We start from the raw sequence: 24,062 nt of genomic DNA, 5'->3' as shown, positions 1-24,062 counted from the left end.
AAATGGTCTTCCCCACTGGCCTGCTCTGGCTTCTGAAACTTTTGCCATTTTTTGTCTGAAGCATTATCACCACGAAATTTCTTTCTAGGGATATACTAACTGAGAACATGAAATTTGAATCTACCAGAATCCATGAAAACTGCAACATAAAGTAGTTTCTGAAATTAATTACTTGAAACCTAGTAGAAGCCAGCAGACTTCAAAATAGGTGTAAGATGGTGCAGAGGAGTAAGTTGGAAACAAACATCGAAGGCTAAGAAATGTCCAGGAAGTTAACAAAGAAACACCCACGAACTAGAGAGAAGATGTCCAAGAAAGATAAGCAGGTAATATTCAACATCTAGAGGTAAAATGTGCTCAGTGTTAAGCCTGATAAAATGTAAGTAAGGAAACATAGCTTATTAAAAATTCAGAAATCTTTCAGCTGGTTTACATAGGTCTTTAACAAGTTGGTGATTGCCCATTTCCACTACTGTCTAAAAGGATTACCCACAATAAGCCTACAGGAAAAAGGGTTTGTGGTCAGATTCATTTTTATACCAACTTCAGAAATTTGTGCCAGCCCCCAGGCTGGTGTCTTATGATAAGGGACCAACAATTCAGGACTAAGCTTCTTTCACTCAACCCCAATGAGCCAGCTGGCATGGGCCATGATTGTGTGCAGGGACTACCACATTGAAGACCAGCAAGTTTTCCCGGTCGTCCAGGGACGACCACACTGGAGACCAGTCAGTTTTCCTCTGACTCCTTCTGCATGCTAGCCTCTCTCCTGTCTCTATCGACCTTCGGATTTGACCTCCCCATTTGAACACCGCAGTGGTTTCAAGCATCTCCCCTTTCCTTTCCTATCAAAATCTTCTCTAAAAAAAATGGAATTGATAAATCTTGTTGACATGGTACGATATTTATAATACATTTTGTGGAAAAACACTAATTATCAAAGAGTTATGAAGCATTTTTAAGAGAGAGAAAACTATAGAGAAAGATACCTAGAAATATACATGCCAAAGGGTTAAAATATATTTTTGTTATGAATAGTGTTAGCACGGTTATGATGTATAATGATGTTAGGAGTAATTCTTTCTTTACTTTTTATTTGGAGAGTGAGGATACTTGGTAATACAGGCACTTTTTTAATTGTTTAAAAATGGCATATTTTGCAATATTGTCTATATTTTTAATAAAGAATTTGTTACAAATTATAACATTAGTGAAATTGCTACACCCATCCATTTATTCATTCATATATTTATTTACCACAGATTATGTGCAGGTGCTTACTCAGTCTATAAATTACTTCCCTTGGAAATTTGCCATTAATGAGATGCCTTACAGAAGCTGAAATTGAAGGTTTTTCTGCGAAAGACCTACTCACAGCCCTGAAATCTCCCCACATAGGTAAGCAGCTCACATCTGTGCTCTAAGCATGTGCTAGCACTGCCTTGGATGTGTGTCAGCCAGAGGTCACACCTTAAGGATTTTCTTCCTAGTAATTATGTCTCTTCTTCCTCATGAAGTGTTCTATAAATTCAATAAATTTAAGCTGTGCTCTTCATAATTATTTTTTTCTGTGTCAGCATCTATAAGTGCTTAACATGCAATAAGCCATAATGATACCAATAGTGATATGTCATAGATCAATTCTGTATTCCAGTGAAAAGATTTGGATTATTTTTGCATCTATTATATAAGAATATAGTGTTTTTCTTTTATACATGAAAAGAAAAACCTGAAAGCACCTTGACATGCAAAGTAGCAATCAAGAAATAAAATCAATAGGTTGGGGTCTCAAATACCCCAATCCAGGTCTCCAGAGGGGTAACCTTTACCTATTAGCTAGTGCTAATGAGATCCTTGCCTTCTCTACAGGGGAAATGTTCACAGCCACAAAGAAAACTAGTAATTAGCTGAGGTTTTCTGTCAAACAGAAATGCACATACACTTTTCGGGCTTTTTCTGCCATGGTTCAATATGATGCTAGAGAAGAAAATAAAAGAGTAGTATTTTTTTCAACATACTTAACTAAAAATATGGCAGAAAACATGGAAAAGAAGGGCTGGAGAAAGGAAGGAAAGTAGGAAGGCAAGAATCTTTTTCTCTACAGAACCAAGCCAGCAAAAGAGCAATCAATTCAATTCAATATTTTGTAAGCCTTGTAAAGAGCGGGCAGAGTTGTCTGTTGAGAATAATAACCTCCATGCCAATTTATTCCTAACCAGTTCAGCTTGAAACAAATTGACAAATCTAAGGTAATAGGAGAATTATGAGAAATAGACAGACCTGCTCTAATATTTTCTTAGATTGATAATATTTAAAGTGTCAACTGTCGTGTAATGACTACTATTTTAACCAGCTTCTGAATAGTAAGTTTCAAATTAGTTTATGCCCACACTCTCTCCAACCCAAGTCTCTCAAGCAAAAGGGATGAGGTGTAAATTTTTATATAACAATTACTATTGTAATTTCCGGGCCTCAATATTTCTCTTTCTCAGAATAAGAGGCGCTTCCTACTCAAGTACTAGACAAGGTTGCCCACCTCCTGGCATGGTGTCCGTTCTTCTATTTATCTCCCAGGGGACCTTGCCTACATCCAAAAGTCCTTCTTAGCAAAGCAATCAAGTAACCCAACCCTCTGCTGATAATGAAAGGGGCCACCTGATCTAAACACTGGCCTAAGAACATGCAGGAAACCATAAACCCCAGAAATGAAACCGGAACCACGGAATTCCCCACAGCATCACCAAGGAATACCAGACCTACAAATCCTTCTCAAGTTGGAAGCATCTTTGGACATTGTATTTATTGTAGGCAATTTATTTCCTCCTCAGCCCTCAAGAGTATAAAAAGAAACTTGGATAATAATAATAATAATGTTTGAGAAAAGGGCAATAAATCCCCTAATTTACATCTCAAATTCAAATACTCCAGCTCTGAGCTCCTATATCCATACAGATCATGTTAGCGATGATTTATAATTATCAAGTTGCCCTTAGTAATAGTAATAATCAACATGAAACATGCAGAATTTTCAACAATAGGATCTGTTTATTCCTCATCGAAAGGAAATATACAAGTTTACAAAAAAAAAAAAAAAAAAACTGTGAGGAACAAATTGGCTAAACACCTGGGCAAAGAAACTCAGATTGCTTCAGAAAAGATCAGAAATTGCAATTTTACAGATTCTCACTATTTTACTGCTGGGTGCATTCTTTATTTTATTCCTGATGTGAAACTCTGCTTCTGAGATGTCTTTTATATGCGTTAGTTGACAGATTGGGCCTAAACCTAACAGGAGGAAAAAAATCCAATTAACTTCATTAATTACAGTGGTTTTCAGAATAAAGGTTCAGACAGAACAGCTTTAACATGCTCCTAGTTCTCACAACCACAGAGAAAAAGAAAGGAAAAAAATTCCCTGAAAATGAATTAAGAGTCATTGTTTCTTTGCCTTGTGTATCACGCATAGGCTATCCTCACAATTCCTTGTAATTGACCATTCAATTCAAAGTCCTATTTTCCAGACAGGAAATCTTAGAAGTTCTTGTTTCTTAGTTGGTTTAGCCCCTTGTTAAAACTCACCGATTTAAGAGACTGCCAGGGGAAGTTTCTTTCCCTGGGCTTCTGGCTGGGTTTGCTCAGGTCTTGAGACTTCTTCCTATTGGTTCCTTCCAGAGCAATACTCTAGTTACTTTGTGCTTCAGCAGATTTTGAACATTATAAGTGAAAGGTATTCATTTTCTAGACTTCCCTGCTCTCTCCACCCCTTTGGCGAAAGGACCAATCATATCTTTGGAAAAAGCAGTCTCATCTTATTGAATTATGAGGAGAGATGCAATTTTTGGAAGCTTCACTTATCGGTGATTAAAAAACCACCAGCAGCTATTTGGCCCTTATATTGATCAGAAACAAGAATAATGTTGTCTGCTGACTGTACTTTAAGACACCATATGCTTGATTTTTTTTCTTTTCAGATTTAAAAGTCTCAGATTAATCATTAAATAATTTATAATCAAATCCTAAAGCCTTTATTATTTATTTCTGGTCTTAGGCTATTTATTAATCAAGACATACTATCTTTACTTACCTTAATATATAACTGCTTAAGAAATACCACTAAAATAGAAAAAGGAAAACTCACACATAATTTTTTAAACATAAAAGTTAACACTTGTCCTAGCCTGGTTTACAGCCCTAAAGCTTTGTCAGGATTGAAAATGCGGTTTTTGTTCTTTGGCATTAGGTCAAAGCCACACGCTGTCATGTCTAGCAGTGAATGACCCTGAATCGTTGTCACTGGCACTGTGCTTAGCGTTTTACATGCATTGTTTCATTTTAGCTTCACAACAATAATGCTGCGAAGAAAGTTACTGTTATTATTGCCAGTTTTTTAACTGACACCTAATAATTTTACATTTCATGGGGTACTTAGTGATGTTTCAATACATATAATGTAGAGAGATCAGATCAGGGTAATTAGCATATCCATCATCTCAAACATGTATTATTTATTTGTGTTATGAACGTTTGCAGCCATAAAGAAAACTAGTGATCAGGTGAAGTTGACTGTCAAGCAGAAATGCATATACACTTTTATTAGATTTAGAGAAGTTAAGTTAGCTTTCACAAGGTCATGCTACTTAGCTCCTAGTACTATTTCATTATATATTTGTTGACTGTATCAATGAACAAGACTTTAACCAACACATAGCATTTCTTCAAATAATGTTTTTCGTGGAGAAAAGAGGAGACATTATATTTATGTTAGAGAAAAAAAGTAATGTGTCAATAAACACAATCACTTTAGGAAAGCCTCCTAAAAGATAAGATTATTTCAGAACAGCCCTCACAAGAAACATTCCTAGCTTTTCCATTATAATCTCAGTTTTAAATATCCTATCCCACCAACAGTAGAATTGTGCTTTTCAAATCACGTGATCCCACAGTTTTTTAAAGTCTCACTATAAGTCATACCTCAGCTCTTCTCCCATTCATTCGTGCTTTCAAAAGCCTCGATCTGGAGAACAGATTTATCTTTCTTTAAAGTTATGTGATTTCTTTTTTTTAAAAAGGTCAAAAATTATTGTTCTCCAAAAAAAGATGCTTAAATGAGAAAAGTAAAAGATGCTTAAATAATTGGGGTAGCGAATGGAGTCAGGAGGAAATAGAGCAAAGAACATTGCCTTCCTTAATTTGCATGTGGATTCTCTACTAATGTCCAGCCAGGCCTGTGTATGAATGTGTGCTTGCCATAAAATTTTGTCTCTGACTGTGGATTTAGCAGACCCAAGCGCCAGGATTAATTATACTACTTACTAAGTAAACAATTTTACCTCGAGGTCATTGACCTTTTCAACTTCAGTGAACTTTATTTCAACAATTCACGTCTATGGTCATGCCCTAGTCTTGTACATAACCTTGTACTGCTCCACCTGTGAAACAATAAATTCTAATTATCACACCCACTGGCCACAATGTCCTATTCTTCCATGACACCCAAGTGCTCTCATGCCTGAATCTCTGTTGTATCTTAATTGATCACCTCCTTTTGTCTTCAATTTGCTTTCCCTGTTTATATATTAATATCTTAGAACCTCAAGGTCTATTGCATTAGTCACTCAACAAGCTTCACAAATTTCTGATATCCTTAATTTCTTGCTGGATCTGCCCTACAAAACCCAGCTTGAGAATTGTATTAGTCTGTTCTCACATTGCTATAAAGAACTACCTGAGACTGAGTAATTTATAAAGAAAAGAAGTTTAATTGACTCACAGTTCTGAAAGTTGTACAAGAAGCATGGCTGGGAAGGCCTCAGGAAATTTACACACATGGCAGAAGGCAAAGGGGAAGCAGGCACATCTTCATATGGCAGAGCACGAAAGAGAGAGCAAAGGCGGAAGTGCTACACACTTTTAAACAACCAGATCTCATGAGAACTCACTCACTATCATGAGAACAGCAAGGGGAAGTCTGCCCCATGATTCAATCGCCTCCCACCAGGACCCTCTTAAAACACTGGGGATTACAATTCAACATAAGATTTGGGCAGGGACACAAATCCAAGCCATATCAAGAATTCAGCCATTCAATTTCTCTCCTACAACATTTCAGAGTACACTCTATAGAGCAGAGTCTCTACAAAACAGGTTTCTGTCATAAATTTAGACAACAATACTGTCGGGCTATCCCAAACATGTTTTTCTGAAATATCTAGTTCTGAAACCAGATCTCTAAGGTAGCTTTGATGTGGGAAGAGAAAAGAGAGTTTACAGATGTTACCAATTGTCAATTCAAATTAATATAGCCCTTTCTCAACAAACCTTTTTGAGCCCTCAGCTTGAAATGGACATTATCTTAGGTGCTGGAAATTTTTGCTTTCATGGCACTTGCAGTCTATATGAAAAGAAAACTAATGACCATAGAAAGTCAGGGTTGCATCCAAGCAGGGGCCCAAGCACTGGGATTCTGAGAAGGGAGACTCTAACAGTTTGGAAGATATGGCATCTTCAATGCAATTTAGTAGTGGCCATATGACTGAGAGGGTTATATTATCTACCTAAAAGAAATCAGTAGGCTGGGCATGGTGGCTCATGCCTGTAATCCCAGCACTTTGGAAGGCCAAGGCAGGTGGATGGCTTGAGCCCAGGAATTCAAGACCAGCCTGGGCAACATGGCAAAACCTCATCTCTACCAAATTTTATATATATATATATATTAGCTTGGTGTGGTGGCACACACCTATAATCTTGGCTACTTGGGAAGCTGAGGTGGGAGGATTGCTTGAGCCTGGGAGGTCAAGTCTGCAGTGAGCCCTGTTCACCTGCCACTGTACTCCAGCCTGGGTGACAGATCAAGATCCTGTCTCAAAAAAAAAAGAAAAGAAAAAAAGGAAAGAAATCAGTGTATCCACTATGAGCCAGAAAATCTGCTGGGTGCTAAAGATACAACAGTAAAAAGACAAACATAAAATTTATTTAACTACAATTAAGGAAAGTACCTACCAATAAGCCACTCACAGAAAATAAAACTGTCTCCAAATGTAGTGTCAGCAAATCCCTATTTTAAAGATGGACAAACAGGCCAAAGCCCTCAGTTATCTCTTCTGCAAGAGGAAAGGATCTGTCATTCTTCTAATTTATTTTGCACATCCGCTTTCCTTGCAGAGGCTGAGCTAGGTGCTTCATTTTTCATCCTTAGTAAAAGAGAAATACATCTCACCCAGCTGTGCAAAACTGCCTGCACTGAGTCACACCAGCCCCAGACTCTAGTCCTGGGTGCTTACTCTGACTGCCCAAACCCAGGGAATGAGGAAACCTCTTTGTTAAGGATCAAGTATCTTTATAAAGGCTTCAAAGCCAGTTATTGCTTCACTAAATCCAGCCTCCCTCTCCTCCGTTAACCTCTTTCCCATGATGTTTTGTTCATCTACTTAGAAGTAATACTAATTGTTGTACTTTTTTGCAACTACTTATCATTTATGTCTAAATACAATGCAAGATGTTAATGATTTTTGAGTCATGTTATTAAATGTATATCAAGTTAATCATTTATTAATGCATGCATTCATTCAACAATACTTATCAAGCACTTTTCTTAGTCCCTTTCTGCTGCTATGACAGAATACCACAGACTGAGTGATTTTTGAACAATAGAAGTTTATTTGGCTCACAGTTCTGGAAGCGAGTAAGTCAAAGATCAAAGAGTCACATCTGGAAAGGACTTTCTTGTTGTGTCATTACATGGCAGAAGGTATCACATAGTAAGGAAGGGCAAAAGAGGGCAAGAGCATGCAAGACAGAGGAAAAGAGAGAACCGAACTTTCATGATAACTAACCCACTTCCACGATGATAGCATGAATCCATTCATGAGAGTGGAGCTCTCACGGCCTAATCACCTCTTTAAGGCCCCACCTTTTAATACTGTCACAATGGCAATTCCATTTCAACATGAGGATGGAGTTCAACATTCAAACCGTAGTAGCACCTGCAATGTACCTGGCACTCAGAAAATGAGCAAATGGACAAATAAATATATAGAAAGTCAAATGGTCATAGTATAATGGAGAAAAATAGAGCACAAAGAAGAGAATAGAAAATGCCAGGGGCTGGGGTGATGGTAGAGAGTCATTGTTTTATTAAAAGTGGCCAGGGAGGACTCACTATAAAAGTGACATTGGAGCAGAATGTGAAGAAAGTGAGAGGGCAAGCCTGAAAGACATTTGGGATATGAAATTTCCAGGCAGAGAAAGGAGCAAAAATAGTAAAAATTTCAAAGTAGTTAGCTATAACAAAACTTAAAGTTTACACTAATTTATTTATCAAATAATTTGTTATGGGGCAGTAAGGTTCAGAGTAATTCTTATATAGAGCTTAAAATGATTTAGATAAGTTCAAGTTTGTGCCTAGCTAACACAGAGCAGTCCTTTGAAACTGTGGACTGAGGGAGTATAGATACAGGCTAACATCCTGGGGGTTAAAAAACAACTAGATATATTATTAGTTGCAGCTCAAGTGACATGTCAAATATTTCAATTTAGTTGATGCACAGTATTTTTGCTTCCTGTGTAGAAAGAAATTCATTGAAATGGCTTTTTACAACGATTCTTCCCTTATCTAAAAGAAGGGGCAATTCTTTATCTTTTCTGATACTTACGTTTATATGTGAAGGCCTGGGGAAGTAGCATTGACTTACAATCATCTGCCCAGGTGTCCCTGGTGGTAAATCAAAGTAACAGAGAAGATTAAGAAAAAATGAATGGACAAGAAAATCTTTCTTTATCAAATCGGGAGCCCAAGGATTAAGAAAGATCTTATATCAAAAAGTTATATTGAAAGATCAGACAAAAAGTACCATGACTAATGATCTGAAGAATTTAGAAGCAAGGGAAAAGAGATAAAAGTAACTAATTCCTACTCTTTTCTTTTTTTCCATGAGGGAATGACACACTATCAAGTCTCACTGTACAGTACCTCAGCAATGTCAGCCTTCATCAAGACTTTGCCTACTGCTTACAATGCTAGCATGCAACTCTTCTCCTTCCTTCATTCAACAAATATTTACTGAGTACCTTCTGAGTATGCTTCCAATACTATGCTTGGCCCTGAGAACATGATTGTTGAGCAAAAGACATGGCCTACATCCTAATTAATTTTTCTGTCAGGCAGAAGAGACACATTTTAAAAAGGCAGTTGCAAGTTTTACAAAGGAGAATTCAAGATTATGTGGGAACATAGAAAGGGGAACATATATCAGTGAATAAATGGAAAAAGAAAATGTAGTCCATATACACAAGGGAATACTCTTCAGCCTTAAAAAAGAGGAAAATTCTGTCATTTGAGACTACATGGATAAACCTAGAGGACATTACATTAAGTGAAATAAGACAGACGTAGAAAGAGAACTACAGAACGATCTCACTTATACGTGGAATCTAAGACAGTTGATCTCATACAAGTACAGGGTAGAATGTTGGTTTTCAGAGGTTAGGAGCAGGGGAGTTGGACAGATGTTAGTCAAAATATTTAAACTTTCAATTAGACAGGAGGAATAAGTTCAAGATACATATTGAATATCATGGAAACTATATTTAATAACAATGCTTTGTGTTCTTGAAAATTGCTAACGAATAGATTTTAAGGGTTCTCACGACAAAAAAAAAAAATGAGGGTAGTACATATGTTGATTAGCTAGATTTAGCCAGTCCATAATGTGTGCATATTTCAAAATGACATCATGTACACAATAAATATACAAAAGTTTTGTCAATTAAAAAACTTTCAATAAATTTATTTTTAAGAAAAAGATAAAGGGAAAGAAACCTGGAAACATAAATCACAAAGAAATAAAGAGCAACAGAAATGTAATTATATAGGTAACTATTATTTAAATCTCCCAGAAGTATAATTGTTCAGGCAAAAATAATAAAAATATAATATGAGATTAATTGTGTGTGTGTGTTTATATATATATATTTCACTCAAGTGAATATAACACAAAGGAGTGAAATGAAGAAATGCAGGTGTAATATTGTAAGGTTCTTATGCCATATGTGTAGTATCTATGTAGACTGTGATCAGTTAAAGATATATATTAATCCCTAAAGCAACAACCAAATTAACAAAACAAAGAGTTGTAGCTAATAAGCCAAAAAAGGAAATAAGATGATATCATAAAAGAAGAAATGAAGAACAAAGAATAAATGCTGTATTGGTCAGGATTCTCCAGAGAACCCTGATATATATACTCTATATATATATATATGTATACGTATATATATATGTATATATGTGTATATATGTATATATGTATATATGTATATATGTATACATGTATATATACACGTATATATGTATATATATAATATATGTATACATATATAATATATGTATATATATTATATATATGATATATATATATATAATGTGTCATAATGTGTGTTTGTTACTTATACAGTGAGCAAGAAAGAGAGACAGAGAGATCAGTTTATTACAAGGAAATGGCTAATGCATTTACAAAGACTTAGTAGTTCCAAAATCTGCAGTCAGCAAGCTGGACACCCAGGAAAACCAATGGTTTAAGTTCCAGTCCAAGAGCAAATCTAAAGGCAGGAGAAGACTGATGTCCAAGCTCAAAGACAATCAGACAGAGAGAGTCTTCCTCTACTCACAGGAGGGCTTTTTTGTTCTATTCAGACATTCACGTGATTGGGTGGAATCCATTCACATTAGGGAGAGCAATTTGCTTTACTCAGTCTACTGGTACAAATGTTAATTTCATCCAGAAACACCTTCATACACCCAGAATAATGTTTGGCCAAATATCTGGATATACTATAGCCCAGTGAATTTGACACATAAAATTAACCGCCATGGATGGGATAAGTAGAAAACAAATAGCAAGATGAGATACTTAAATTTAACCATACAAATAATTACATTAAATGTAAATGGTCCAAACACCAAAACTAAAAGACAGATATTGTCAGATTAGATTAAAAAATACCTAATGTAAATGACAAGTTAATGGGTGCAGCACACCAACATGGCGCATGTATACATCTGTAACAAATGTGCACATTGTGCACATGTACCCTAGAACTTAAAGTATAATAAATAAATTAAGTATAGTATAAATAAAGTATAATAAATAAATTAAATATAGTATAAATAAAATAAATAAATTAAAGTATAAATAATAAATTTAAAAAGTTCTTATCCTTTGGAGATATTCCTGTGACTCCAATAATAATAAATTGGTAATAAATGCTCAGAGTATATTGTGAAAAAAAAAAGAGCTAACTACATGCTGCCTACAAGAATTGCACTTTAAATATAAAGACATAAAAAGTATTAAAAATAAAGGTTAAAAGGGAGATACATCATGCTAACACTGATCAAAAGAAAGCTAGAGTGACTATATTAAAATCAGAAAAAGTAGATTTCAGAGCAAAGAAATTTACAAGGGATAAAGAAGATCATTTTGTAATAATAAAGGGATTGACTCATCAAAAGAACATAAATGCATAACATAATATAGAAAGAAAAAAGTTTACATATCAATGACCTAAGGTGCCACCTTAAGAAACTAGAATTTTTTAAAAGGCAAATATAAACAGAAGAAAAAAATAAAGCTAAAAATAAGAATCAATGAAATAGAAAACAGAAAAACAATAGAGAAAAATAAATGACACTATTAATGGTCATTAAAATATTTCTTGAAGAAAAAAAGTCTATGGAACCATGTAGTCAATGGAATTCTCCTCAGGAAATGATTGAACCGTGGGAATATGCCTGGGCCCCACTGAGGATTTTCTAATTCAAGTCCGGTTATGCATATTTAAAACACCTCTGCTAACTCTGATGAAAACACATCCACAATTAAGAACTATTGACTTACGTCAAATAAGACTATATTTGTCCTTGATTTATTTTCATATCAATGTGAAGATATAATGAGACAGAGTTCTAATAAAATCAATAATTCTTCAGAAATGGACATGTGTGAGCAGTGACAAAACATAAGAATAGTGAGAAATCATTAGCACATGCAACTGTTCCACGTTACAACATGCCCCCAACTACAATGTAAGAGGCCATCCATGACAACACAGCGTGACAATCCAGTGTCTTTCTGGTAATTGCTACAAGCATGATGGAATATGAAACACAGCAAAACATAGTTATGTGTTATAAAATATCAGAAAGAGTCTCTAGGTTTTTAAATAGTCAGAATAGACAAATTTCTCATCAAAAGAAACAAAGATTAAACAGCACCTCATGGAGAGATTTATCATTATTGCCTCAAGGAAATGTTTTTCACCCAATGACTAAGATGATAAACTTTAAAACAATGGTGATGATAGTAATAATAACTCTTACTGTTTCTTAAGTGGCTACTATATGCCAAACCTATACTTATGTGTGTATAGACATATATATTTATATCTCTAATATAAATATATATAAATTTTATATATTATACAATATAAATTTAGATTACATGTATATATAGACAGAGAGAAAGAGGTAGGGTAGACTGTATTTGTCTGATGGTGATGTTTACCTTGTAAGTATGAGTAAGGAAACAGCTTGGGTCTTAAAAGCTAAATTCACAAGACTTTTTAATGCTAGATCAACATGCCAATCACAACCATATTTTAGTTTATTAAAAGTAATTATTTCTTGCTTAGACCCCATAAATACCCTGGCTTATCAGTTGAAGACCCAGTGGTGGGGAGAGTGTGGGCAGGAAGAAGGCTGTGCATGTGTTCCCTCCAGCAATCCTAGATAAGAGCTTCTAAACCACTTGCAGATGGGAAAATAAGCATTTTTGACATGCCATCTACCCACCTTCACTCTGCAAAGATTCCTGCCAGAATGAAGCAGTGAGGAAGACAGTGAAACAAAACTAGCTAATGTGTGATAGGCCCATTCTTGAGTTCTAGTGCAATTCCCTGGAAAATGTGTAAATGCTGAATGTGGTGATTAAATGACATACAAAGCATGTCAGTTAAAAAACTTGAAAAAGAACTGTGTGGGTGTGTATTTTGAAGGAAATTTCTAAAAGTTCTTATCAAATTGGCTCTCTGAAGATTTACAGGGAGCAAAGTCAGGAATACTTCCCCTCAGCAAAGAGTTGCCATCAGGGAGAAAGTGAGCAAGGTGAAGTAAATGATATTTTAGGACATGGTTATTTTAGTACCAACTGAAATTTCCATTCAGATATAATTTGCGAACCCTTCAGGTGACACTTCCATGCAATGAAATAATACTATAATGACACAATGACAGAATTTTCTAAATCTATCAACCCCTAAAATTTATTTAACAGTGAGCAGAATTTTCCCAACCTCTCTCTTGCCAATTGAGGGCATAAATATGACAGTCAGCTAGTAGCTGTGGGCATCAGGAACTACTACATAATGATGTCTGAGCAATATATTTCATTTACACATTTTATATACTTTCTTACAAATTGTTGAATTCCATGCAGTTTATGCAAACACTTCTTGTTTCTTTCTGTTTTCTAGTTACGTTATTTATACTGACTGTAATAATGTACCTTATAAAGAATGAAAACTGAAAACAGGAATAATCAAGAAAGTTCTCTAAGCACATAAACATAGATACAAATATGTGTATCACAGAATCTGTTAGATCAGATCCATGTACCTAATTACTCTTACTTTAGATACAGTTCTAACAAGCTTAGGTTTCTGGCTCTCTGCCTAAAGAGGGTTGGAAAAAAGAGGTTAAAAGTACAACCATTGTGGAAGACAGTGTGGCAATTCCTCAAGGATCTAGAATCAGAAATACCATTTGACCCTGCAATCTCATTACTGGGTATATACCCAAAGGATTATAAATCATTCTACTATAAAGACACATGCACACGTATGCTTATTTCAGCACTGTTGACAATAGCAAAGACTTGGAACCAACCCAAATGCCCACTGGATAAAGAAATGGTGTGGCACAAATACACCATGGAATACTATGCAGCCAAAAAAATGATGAGTTCATGTCCTTTTCAGGAACATGGATGAAGCTGGAAACCATCATTCTCAGCAACTTACACAAGAACAGAAAACGAAGCAATGCATTTTCTCACTCATAAGTGGGAGTTGAACAATGAGAACACATGGACACAGGAGGGGAACATCACACACCTGGGCTTTTCAGGGGGTTGGGGGCTAGGGGAGTGGTAGCATTAGAAGAAATACCTAATGTAGATGATGGGTTGATGGATGCAGCAAACCACCACGGCACATGTATACCTATGTAACAAACGTGCACATTCTGCACATGTACCCCAGAACTTAAAGTATAACTTAAAATAAAAAATTAGGTAGCACAATATTGGTGTTAAACAGATTTAAATTAAAATTAACATTGAAAAGAAAAAAAAAAGAAGAGAGAAACCGAGGTTAGAGAGTTTAAGTAATTTACCCAGAGGAGAAAAGGGTATAAGTGGGACTGCAACCAGTCATTTCAAACCTAGGTCAATGACATTCTTTGGGGGAAAAGAAAAATTAAAAACTAGATCTTTGTCGTTGTTGCTGTTTTCAAAAAAAAAACAAAGATAGCATAATATCCTCAAGGTTAACCATATTGTACCATTTGACAGGATTTTCTTCTTCTTTAAGGCTAAATAATACTCCATTGTATGTCTATACAACATTTCATTTATACATTCATCCTTCAATGGGCATTTAAGTTCTTTCCACCTCTTGGCTATCGCGAATAATGCTGTAATTAATAAATATGGTAATACAAATATCTTTTTGAAATCCTGTTTTTAATTATTTTGGATCAATGCCCAGAAGTGGAGTTACTGGATCAAATGGTACTTAAATACAAATACTGCATGATTCCACTTTTGTGATGTATCTAAAGTAGTCAAACTCAAAGAATTAGAAAATAAAATGGTAGTTGCCAGGGGGCTGAGAAAAGGAGGAAGTAGGGAGTTGCTGTGCAATGGGTATAAACTTTTAGTCATGCAAGATGTGTAAGTTCTAGAGATCTGCTGTACAATTATGTGCATATAGTTGGCAATACTGACTGTACACTTAAAAATTGGTTAATCCCATACTATGTGTTTTTTCTCACAATAATAATTTTTTATGTACAGAAGTAAACTAGAGGTATCGAACGCAGATGCAAGATGTGATTGCAACAGCCACTTTGGAAGACAGTTTGGCAGTTTCTTACAAAACTGAATGTACTTTTACCATACAATCCAGCCATTGTGCTCCTTGGTATTTGCCCAAGTGAATTAAAAACATGCCCACACAAAAACCTGCACACAAATGTTTGTAGCAGTTTTATTCATCATTGCCAAGACTTAAAAGCAAACAAGATATCCCATAGTTGGTGAATAAATAAATAAACTGTTGTACATCCAGCCAATTGAATATTATTTGGCATTGAAAAAATGAGCTATTAAGCCATGAAAAAGTGTGGAGGAAACTAAATGCATATTACTAAGTGAAAAAAGCCAATCGAAAAAGGCTTTTCATTATATTATATCATATTACATTATATGATATCATATGATATTATGTATATTGTATTATACATACTGTATAATGCCAACTATATGACACTCTGGAAAGGGCAAAACCGTGGAGACAGTAAAAATATTCGTTATTGCTAGGGGTTAAGGGAGGGGAGAGACGAATAGGAGGAGCACAGAGGATTTTTAGGACAGTGAAACTAATCTGTATGATACTATAATAGTAAATACATGTCATTACACATTTATCAAAACTCATAGAATGTACAATACCAAGAGTGAGCCTTAATGTAAGGTACAAACTTTGGATGAATATGACATGGCAATGTAGGTTCATCAACTGTAAAGATACCACCCTGGTGTGGGATGTTGATAGTGGAGGAAGCTGTGCGTATGAGAACTTTCTGTACTTTCCACTCAGTTTTACTGTAAATCTAAAACTGCTCTAAAGAAATAAAATTTGGCCGGGCTTGGTGGCTCATGCCTGCAATCCCAGCACTTTGGGAGCCCAAGGCGGGCGGATCATGAGGTAAGGAGATCAAGACAGTTCTGGGTAACATGGTGAAACCCCATCTCTACTAAAAAACACAAAAAATTAGCTGGGTGTGGTGGCGGGCACCTGTAGTCCCAGCTACTCGGGAGGCTGATGCTGAACCCGGGAGGCAGAGGTTGCAGTGAGCCAAGATTGCACCACTGCACTCCAGCCTCAGCGACAGAGCAAGACTCCATCTCAATAAAATAAATAAATAAATAAAATTTATTAATTAAAATGTATTAAATAAAATGTATATAATTACTTATATAATCTACTATATATAATAAAATAAAGAATTCCTAAAAATAAAAATTCAGAGATACTGAGGGTCAAGATCAATAGCTCTGCATATTGAGATGGACCCTAGGTGAATCAATGTATTACAGGACAATGCAATTATAAATAACTGATATTCACAATTGCAGTTTTAACTAACCATTACACAAATATGTATTGAGCATTTTCCAGATGACAAACACTAAAAAGAGAGAAGATGTGGCTTGTGGTGATGTCAGTCATTGGGCTTTTAGTCCAATAACAGCAGAAAAATTAATATGTACAGCACATTACACAATAAGGTTAGAAAATTCCAGTGAGTTCCATATGTGTATGATTCTTGGGAGCTCAACCTGAAACCTTCAAAGACTGCTTAAGGTGAGATGATTTCAAGTGTGAGAACTTAAAGGATAGCTAAGATTTAAATAGAAGTATACTGTAGTGATTATTAGCATAGCTCCTGGAATCCAATATCCTGGGTTCAAATACCAGCTCCACTACTTGCTAGTTGTATGCCTTTAAGGAAGTTACTTAAGATTAAATGAGTTAATATAGACCAAGTGCTTAAAATAGTGCATAGGAGAGTTTGCTGTCAAAATTTAAATAGGAGAGTGATGAGCATGAATGAACCTAAAAGATATGCACAAAATGAACTATGTAATCCATGTCATCGGGCTATAATAAACAAATCATTGTATATGTGCATCCACTCACACATGTCTGCATGCTAATAATAAATCTGATGTGTTGAAGAAACCTCACAAAACTAAATGGCTAAAAAACAAATAGTGCAGAGAATTCACTTATGACAAATACATGGGTTCCAATACCAGGTCTGGCTAAGTGAACTTAAGATGATACTGAAACCCTAACCTCTTTTCTCCATGAGCCAAATGGATAACAATATAATACCTGTGTTATGGGGTAGCTGTGAAGAATAAATGACATTTGACCTGTAAAGCACAGTGCTTAACAAAATTATTACTAATTTTCTGGTTAACTAAAGGAAGAGAATCTCTTTGATTGCAATGATTTTATTTAAAAAGTCCTTCAAAATATATTTATCAACGTCTTAATAGACTTGTAAGACTCAGCTTGCTGTCCAATTAGAATATGACTTTTGTCAGACATAAGCTTTCTTTGTCTTTTCATATGAGGCAACTGATTTCTTATCCTCTCTTTGTCCTCGAAAATCAGCTAAATGTCACCTATATGTAGCATTCCATTCTTTCCATTCCACTCCAACAAACAGAATCATTAGTTTCTCACTCTTTCTGGTCCTCATAATTCTTATACCAAGCTATTATAAAACATATGTCACTGTATCTTAGTTAATCCCTTATGCCCTCATTCAATTGTATACTTTTTAAATGGTGAGATACTAATCTTTGTACATGTCACCCCTTCACCTTTCATTCTAATAAGCATTCTTTAAAAAGCACCTTGAGTAAATAATAATTATAATTAAATTTTTCATATTATGCAACACACCAGTGTCTTTGCTTCCATTCAACTTAATTTCTGAGGCTTTATCATTGACATCTACATATTGTATGTATATTAGAAATTCATGGCCATAATAAGAACTTTGAGGACCTGACTAGTTAGATTTCAATAAAAGTTTTACCTTAACTTCATTTATCTAATTCATTAATAAAAGTTTTAAATGAAAGTTTTACTCCAACTGCATTTTTCTGATTCATTAGATGTGAAAAATGGAAGGTAACATTTGTTGTCCAGCAGCTTCTTTAATTTAAAACTGCTTAGAACTCTGAGCTAGCTATTAGCATGAAGTCATGGAGGAGGCATTCCTGGAAAGTAATATTACTCATTCTCATCACCAATGTACATTTAAAGGTCGAAATCTGAAGCTCATCATCTTATATGTGGGCAATCACCTTGGGAAGTATTGACTTTTCCCTGTTCCTTCTTCATTCTCAAATAATTGTTCTTTCCTAAAGTAACTTATCAAAGTTTAGCAGGACTCTTACTTTTATTGTGGCACTATCTTTTACATTCAAAACCTAAGATAGCATTAGCTGTTTGATTACAACTATCATTTCAATGAGGATCTAATTTAATTAAGCACCTGGGTTCTTTTCATGTCAGGTCTGCTTGTCTCTTACTGGTATGTTTTATTCTTTCAAAACCAAAATATAAATAAATTTATTAAATGAGATTATATATATATATATATATATATATATATATATATATATATATATCCCTGTTAAATTTCCTTTGAATCTATCTATCATTCTAAACCACAAAGATCATTCTTTGTCTGTTTTGCAGACTCACTACCCTCCTATAAAGAGGGGGTAACCCATAAATTCAACAGGAGGCAAATGATTAATTAAACTACGGTACATCAATATCATGGAATACTGGAGGCCATTAATTGATATTTATGAAAACTGTAAAATAGCATGGAGAAATGCTTATGATGTAATATGATACATACAAATTAAATCTTTAAAGTTTTATAAATGCTTTCACAAATAATGTAAATAAATATTTGTGGAAGAAAATATGGCAAAAGGTTGATTCCAGGTGGTCAAATTATGGTTGCCTTTTTTTTCTTTTCTTGTTCTCTTTTCCCAAAATGTTCTAGTCTTCTACATTGATTTTTAAATTTTTTTAAAAAGTAAGAAAAAAATAGATGGAGATTTTAGGTTATTATTCAGAGAAATAAGAAAAAGAGCAATTTTTCTAAAATTACTTGGCTAACTCCTCAGTTCCTGCTGCACTACAGTGTTTCCAGCCTCACATGGAGAGTTTATTTGCTATATATGGCCTCAAATTTGTTTTCCAGCTTCTAAGCTTTAGCACATGTACTTTAATCTGGACAAAAACATGTCTATGAATAGGACACAATAAGATACCCAGCTCATTGGCCCATAGGTTTTCCATACGAAGTGAGAATGATCTGGAATGTTTTTCTACCATTACTCTTGTTATAATCTTATACAACATTCAAGTTTCATTTAAGTACCACCTCCTGCATGAAATCCTTTCAGCCTCCCCAACTGGAGGTGTTTTTCCCAGTCTTTGTAACTTTCCTCTGAATTGTAGCCTGTGTTGCCTTACTTTTCTTGTACATGTATGCCCTATGCTTACTCCTTCATCTCAACAAACACACACATGCACACACACACACAAATGCACATACACACTTACACATTTAATACACTGCTTGTGAGCAAGTATTTTGCTCTGGGAGAAAAGCTACTAGAAGTTATTTAGCAGTGCAATTTATTTGTTAATTTGTAAGATGATTCTAGTTTGCAGAGGGTTAATATGTTTATTTTGTATGGAAGAAAATAAGTTGAAGTTACCTGGAATAAAATGAGTAACAACAAAAATAAAATTATTCTTTTAGGCTATGCTGTTTGTCCGAAAAAAAATCAAGAACCTAGGCTATAAACCAAGCGGTAAGGGGCTTGAGCCATGTTTCTGCCCCATCCCACCCCCAAGTACTCAGCTGTAAGTTTTATGAGCACAGCTACACTGACACCCCACTCCCACTTCCCTCACTGATGCTGCTTTTTACCTCGGGTCCTTTGGTGTCTTTTTCCAGTGTCTGCATCCACACTCATCTGCTCCAATACTGTTGACCATTTCCAACTCCTCTTCCGGCTCTCTTTCAGTCTGTGACATTGATGAGTGACACATTTGTTACCCCCGACAGTCTCACTGTCTTTCACTCTCCATGCAACAAATGTTCCCTCAGGTGATGTAGCTCTTTCAGCCAGTTTTAAATCACTCAGGGTCTAAGTAATTTTGGCCTCAAAAAGCAGCCCTTCACTCTGAAGTTTCTCTCTCTTTCATTTCAGGACAGTTTCCAAGTCCTACGGAATCTGAGTCTGAAAATCTTCAAAGCGACATTTCCCAGTAGCCTTCTTCTATGAACCCTAAGCCAATCTTCAAAAAGAAATACGTATCCCTTGACTAATCGCCAGTCAAGAATGAGACCCTACTCTTCCAGGAGCACAATTCTTCCCTTGCCCTGTATGTATGGGACCTTACTCTTCCTAATATCCAAGAACTTGACCTTGAGCCCAAGTCCCATTTTTATATTTCCCCTTCTCCCAAACTTTCTGGGAGCCCCAAAGAAAAACAACATACCTGAGGTCCTGCTATGATGTTCTAGAGTTCCTGATGTAGCAATGTAAATTTAGCCCCTCAGCTGTTCAAGGCTTTCTGTAATGCAGATATAAACCGGACTCCTAGAAGTTTGTGGCTATTGTGCGTTGACGATTGTAGGAAATTGAAAAGGCAAATACTTGGAGTGGAAAAAAGCCCTAATATCTAGTGAGTTCCCTAACAGATAGGAATGAATTGTTTATTCATTATTGAAATTAGAGGTCCAATCACATTTTAAAAATCTTGCTGAAATGGCTGGGCACAGTGGCTTGCACCTGTAATCCCAGCTACTTGGGAGGTTGAGGTGGGAGGATTGCTTCAGGCCAGAAGTTCAAGACCAGCCTGGGCAACACAGTTAAACTCCCATCTCAAAATTTGCTGAAATTGTGACAATGGGTTCTAGGTACTTGGAGGCTCTTTATACTATCATCTTTACTTTTACATATGTTCAAAAATTTCTAGGATAAAAAATGTGTAAGTTCAAATATAGATCTAAATTGTTTACCTATCTTAGTAAACTCCATGTCTAAGGACCTATCATAAGGGAACAATATAAAATTGTATTAGTTCATTTTCAGGCTGCTGATAAAAACATACCCGAGATTGGGCAATTTAGAAAAGAAAGAGGTTTATTGGACTCACAGTTCCAAGTGGCTGGGGAGGCCTCACAATCATGGTGGAAGGTGAAAGGCACATCTCACATGGCAGCAGACAAGAGAAGAGGGCTTGTGCAGGGAAACTCCCCTTTTTAAAACCATCAGATCACATAAGACTTATTCACTATCACAAGAATAGCACAGGAAAGACCTGCCCACACGATTCAATTACCTCCCACTGTGTCCCTTCCATAACACGTGGGAATTCAAGATGAGATTTGGGTGAGGACACAGCCAAACCATATCAAAAATATACAAAATATTATGCATATGTATGTTCATCATAGCATTACTTTAAATCATAAAATGTTAGAAAGAAATCTAATTGGGTTCATCCATAACATTAAAAAATGTAGTAGAATAATATTTAATGACATAAGAAAAGATTTGATTTTTTTATTTTATTGCTAAATTTAAATGAATCAGATAATAAAAATTATATGTAAGATTTCACTTAGTGAAAAACAAAATATGTATACAACATATAATGACTGAATATATATTCAGATGTGCAGATATTTTAGATATATGTCTAAATATAAAAAATTTAGATATATATTTGCACATACACTTTTTTTAGTCTAGAAATTTTTGAGCATATATAAAAGTAAAGATGTTAGTATAAAGATGATAGTATATAGTATATATATCCTATATATACATACACACACATACAGTTATGTATATAAACACTATACATATTTATATATGTGCTGATATATATTAGAATGTAAGATATGATTATATATTAATATGTAATATATTATAATGTATAGCCTTTATTAAATATTGTATTATATGTTTACATATAATAATTTTGTATAATTTATATATAATACATTTTGAATATATATATATATATATAGTTTTAGACACCAACGTATATATTTAGTCAACCTCATATATCCAGTTTAAGTCAGCTGGAAGTCAGAGATCAGGGTGTCACCATGGTCAGGTTCCGTGACGGCCCTCTTCCTGCCTGGCAGATGGCTGCCTTTTCACCATGTCTTAACATGTTGCGGAGATAGACACAGCAAGTTCTGTGGTGTCTCTTCTTATAAGGGCACTAATCCCATCATGAAGGGCCCTCCCCTCATTACCTAATTACCTCCCAAATGCTCATCTCTAAATACAGTCACATTGTGGGTTGGTGCTTCCACATATGAATTTTGCAGACACAAACATTCAGTCCATAGCATATATCAATATTAAAATAATTATCTCTGGAAGATGTATTATTTCTTTTAATATTTCTGGGTCTTCTATGTTTACTACAACAAATATACATTTTCTTTATGTAATAAAGGGGAATAAATCCACAATAAATGCCCATTTCTATGGCTCAGAAAGGCTTCTGCTTTCAGTTATAATAAGAACCAATTCTCCCACTGAGAGTAACTTTAAAAGTTTGTAAAATACAGAAAAACAATTTGAATGGCACTATCAAAATGGTACCAAAGCGAAAGGTTTGAGAGGCTAAGATCATGGTAAGAAAACTCAGAAGTGATTCTGACATTTTTCAATGTTTTCCCATTCAATGCATTTGCTAATTCATAAGTAAAGTGGGCAGGAATGTTTAGAAGCTGAGCAAAAACTGGAGAGTTAGAGAAAATTTGAGTAGAATTTTCTGCAGTCTTAGCAGCTACAAAGACATACCTGGAGTTTAGGGCTGCCAACCAGTTAGGACTTGAAAGCTCAAGATCTTGTCCAGAAAGGAAGTTTGCAAAAGTGAACTTAGTACCCAGGGTCAAAGATAAGTACCTGCTAAGAGGCTAAAAATCTAAGCAAGGCTATTAGCAATCTCACTGTGCTGAGCAGAGAACACATAGAGCTAAGTGTCTGCTTATTTGAAGGGATACTGTATAAGCTACCTAAGACTTCTTAAAGAACTGCACCCTAAAAATTAAGGTAGAGTAGAAATAGATCAGGTCTTCAAACAGACAGATGTCAAGCATAGAAACCAATTAAGCCCTGGTTGAATTAAGGTAATCTGTTCTTCTCTGGAGGAATATAATCATCCAGAGCATGTACATTATTTCATACATGATGTCTGATATTCAATCAAAACTTACCAGGCCTATGTATCAAGAGAAAAGAATAAGATATAGAACAGATGATAAAAATAGACTCATAGGGATGCAGATATTGAAGTTAATAAACAGGGCATTTAAAATAAACTATGACTTACATGTTCAAAATTTAACATCAGGATAAAGAATTTCACCAGACAACTAGAGTTAATAAGAAGAAGTATAAAATGGAAATGGAAATCCTAAAACTGAAAAATACAATAACTAAAAAAAATGCAATAAATAAGTTAAAGAGCAAATTAGACACAGCTGAAGAGAAAATTAGTGACCTGTAATTTCAGTACGTAAAAAGTATCCAGGTCTAAGATTAACACATATATTTGTGGTCTCAGAAAAGGACAAGAGAGAAAAGGGGAAAAAGCAATATTTGAAGAGATAATGACCAAGATTTTCAAAAATAATGAAATATATCAAACCACAAACTCAAGAATCATTATGAACTCCAATAATGTCAAAGAAATCAATTTCTAGGCATATCATAGGAAAACCAAAGACAAGGAGAAAATCTTTAAAGCAGACAGAGGGAAAAAAAAAAGACACCTTACTTTCAAAGCAGCAAGAAAGTAATAATGACAGGTGCTGTCTCAACAGAAATAATGAAAGCTACAAAGTAAAGAAAAGTTTGTCTTCAAAGTGATGAAATAAAATACTTGCTAACCTAAAATTCTATTTGAAATAAAAATATACTTATAAATGAAAACAAAGGGTTTTTTTAAGTAATAACAATAATAGTTTCTTGCCAGCAGAATTGCATAAATATAAATACTGAAAGGCATTCTTTAAGAAGGAATATAACTACAGAGAAAGGCACAGACATTGAAGAGTAAAGAACAATGGAAAAGGTAAA

This window comes from Pongo abelii, chromosome 5, assembly GCF_028885655.2.
Source record: "Pongo abelii isolate AG06213 chromosome 5, NHGRI_mPonAbe1-v2.0_pri, whole genome shotgun sequence".
NCBI classification, from domain to species: domain Eukaryota; kingdom Metazoa; phylum Chordata; class Mammalia; order Primates; family Hominidae; genus Pongo; species Pongo abelii.
Note: the sequence above shows the minus strand (reverse complement) of the source record.